Consider the following 3,544-nt stretch of genomic DNA (forward strand, 5'->3'; position numbering starts at 1 on the left):
GTCATGACAAGGCTTTTAATAATTTTAACTTCATCTCCCTAATGAGGGTATAATTCAATCTTGTTATTTTCTTGATTAGTATTTTTCTGATTCTAGTGTTACACACCTTTCCTTGTGTTGTACTGGCTATTTATCATCCTCTTTTTTCTTTTTTTTTGGTACCGGGGGGATCGAACTTGGGACCTTGCACTTGAGAGGCAGGAACCAGAACCACTGAGCTAAATTCTGGGACCTTCTCTTTTTGTTGTTGTTAAATACTTTTATTGGTACATTTTAGGTATACAACACAATTACATTTCTCATTGGGAATTGTACCTTTACATAATGCATCTTGGTTCTTAGTTTTTCCCCATTCCTAGCCCTCCCTTCACCCCCTCCACACTTCCCTATTTACAAAGACTTTATTTCCATTTTTTCCATTTCTCATCATTTTTCCTTTCCCTTCTTTCCTTTCCCCTGCCCCTCCTACTACCCCTACCCCTTTGGACCTTTTCTTCTTATTTTGCATTATCGGTTATTCACTTTAATCATTGGTACATTTTAGGTATAAAATATAATGACATTCATCATTGGAAATTTGCACATTTACATAATCTCTCTTGATTCTTATTTTTTACCCTTGCCTAGCCCTCCCTTCAACCTCTCCATGCCTCCCTATTTATAAAGATTTTGCTCCTATTTTTCCATTTTCTCATATTAATTCCATTCCCTTCTATCCTTCCACTACCCCTCCCATTTCCTTCCCCTTTGCTCCTCTTCTTCTTATTTCACATTACCTATTTTAAATTTTAGGTCTTATTTACACTTTCAGTTTCTCATACTAGAGAAACTATTTGGTATTTACACATGTGTGTCCTATTTATTTCACTTAAGACTGTCGCCTCAGTGTGCATCCACTTAGCTATAAATGTCTCTAATTTCTCATTTTTTATGGCTGAGTAGTACTCCATTTTATTAAAAAAACACATTTTCTTTATCCAGTCTCCAGTTAATGGGCATTTGGGCTGTTTCCAAGTTTTAGCTATCACAAACTATGCTGCTATGAACATGGGAACACATATATCACTGTGGTATGATTCTTTTAATTCTTTGGGGAAGATCCCCAGCAGTGGAATAGTGGGGTCAAATGGGACTTCCAGCCCTAGTTCTTTTGAGGTATCTCCATACTGATTTCCACAGTGATTGCACCAGTCTACACTCCCACCAGCAGTCGAACAGAGTTCCTCTTTCCCCATAGCCCCACCAGCATTTGTTGCTGGTTGATTTCATGATAGCAGCCATTCTGTCTGGAGTGAGGTGGAATCTCAGCATTGTTTTCATTTGCATCTCTCGAATGACCAGTGATGTTGAACATTTTTTCATGTATTTAGTTGCTATTTCTACTTCTTTGTCTGAGAAATGCCTGTTCAATTGAGATGCCAATCTTCATATTGAGTGTTTAAATTTGGGCAGCCTGATCTCTATAAGTTCTTTATAGATTTGATATAGTACACCTTTGTCTGAGGAAAAGCAGGTGAAGATTTTTTCCTACATTGTGGGTTGTCTCTTCACACTGCTGGTGGTTTCTCTTGCTGTGCAGAAGCTTTTTAATAAGAAGAGATCCCACTTGTTGATTGTTTGTGCTAGTTCATGGGCAACTGAAGTTTTGTTCATAAAATCTTTTCCTACACTGATGTCTTCAAGAGTTCTATCTAAACTCTGTTCCAACTTGTTCAGAGTTTCTATTTTAATATTTAGAGCTTCAATCCATTTCGATTTTAGTTTAGTGCATGGCAAGAGATATAAGTATAGTTTTGATCTTTGGCAAGTTGAAACCCAATTTTTCCAGCACCGTTTATTAAAGAGGCCATCTTTCCTCCAGTGAGGATGTTTGGCTCCTTTATCGGAGATGAGATGGCTGAGTGTGTCTGGCGTTGTTTCTGCATCTTCTAATCTGTTCCACTGGTCCTCAGGTATGTTTCTTTGCCAGTACCATGCTGTTTTTATGACAGTAGCTTTGCAGTATAGTTGCAGGTTGGGGATTGTGATACCCCCTGCCATGTCTCTGTTACCTAGAATTGATTTTGCTATTCTGGATCTCTTCTTGTTCCAAATGAATTTTTGGATTGTTTTCTCAAGGTCTATGAAGTATGGTGCTGGGATCTCAATTGGAATTGCATTAAATCTATATAGCAGTTTTGGAAGTATGGCCATTTTCACTATATTAATCCTTCCTACCCAGGAGCAGGGGATGTCTGTCCATTTTCTGATATCATCTTCAATCTCTCTTTTCAGAGTGCTATAGTTTTCAGAGAAGAGGTGTTTGATTTCTATTTTTACATTGATTCCTAGGTATTTCAGTTTTTTGGATGCTATTGTGAAAGGAATTATCTGCCCTATTTCTGTCTCAGTGAGTCTGTCATTTGTGTAGAGGAAAGCTATTGATTTTTGTGAGTTGACCTCGTATCCAGCTACTTGACTGAATTTGGTTATGAAGTCTAGAAGACTTTTGGTGGAGTTCTTGGGGTCTTCTATATAGAGTATCATGTCATCTGCAAATAATGACAATTTGACTTCTTCATTTCCTATCTTTATTCCTTTTATTTCTTTCCCTTGTCTAACTGCCATGGCTAATGTTTCCAAAACTATACTGAACAGGAGTGGTGATCATCGCTTCTCGGCCTTTTGGCTAAGATCAAGTGTAGGAGTGGTGATAATGGACATCCTTGTCTTGTTCCTGATTTTGGTGTGAAATATTTCAGTTTTTGACCATTTAGTATGATATTGCCTGTTGGTTTTTCATAGATGGCCTTTATCATATTGAGGTAGAGTCTGTCTATTAGAATTTTTTGTATCATTTTTATCATAAATGCATGTTGGATTTTGTTGAATGCCTTTTGTGCATCTATGGAGATAACTGTTTGGTTTTTGTCCTTGGCTCTATTGATACAGTGTATTGTATTTATTGATTTGAATATGTTGAACCATCCCTGCATCCCTGGGATGAATCCCACTTGGTCAGGGTGTATGATCTTCTTGATGATCTTCTGCATTCTATTTGCAGTATCTTACTAAGGAGTTTTGCATCTATGTTCATTAGTGAGATTGCCCTATAGTTCTCCTTTTTGGTTCGGCCTTTCTCTGCTTTGGGGATCATGGTGATGCTTGCTTCCAATAATGAATTTGGGAGTATTGCTTTGCTTTCAATTTCATTGAAGAGTTTAAACAGTAGTGGCAGTATTTCCTCTCTAAATGTCTTGTAGAATTCTGCACTGAGGCCATCAGGGCCCGGGCTTTTCTAAGTTGATAAGTTTTCAATTACCATTTCAATTTCATTGGTTGATATTGGGTTGTTTACAATTTTGATGTCTTCTTCATTCAACTTTGGTAATTCATATGTATCTAGGAATCTGTCCATTTCTTCTGTGTTGTCCATCTTATTGGCCTATAGATTCTGGAAGTAGGTATTGATGATCCTCTGGTTTCCTGATGGTTCTGTTGTAATTTCACCCTTTTCATTCCTAATTGCATGGTTTGGGGCCTTTTCCTTCCTTTTTCTGATAAG

General features: G+C 37.5%; 1 pseudogene; it reads left to right on the top strand.

The window, feature by feature from the left end:
- The first annotated feature begins 2,648 nt into the window (after positions 1-2,648).
- On the top strand, positions 2,649-2,794 carry LOC147824965 (U2 spliceosomal RNA; annotated as a pseudogene).
- The last annotated feature ends 750 nt before the right edge of the window (positions 2,795-3,544 follow it).

This window comes from Heterocephalus glaber, unplaced genomic scaffold (genome assembly GCF_053883595.1).
Source record: "Heterocephalus glaber isolate CG9 unplaced genomic scaffold, H.glaber_assembly_v1.0 deba00001523, whole genome shotgun sequence".
NCBI classification, from domain to species: Eukaryota; Metazoa; Chordata; class Mammalia; order Rodentia; family Bathyergidae; genus Heterocephalus; species Heterocephalus glaber.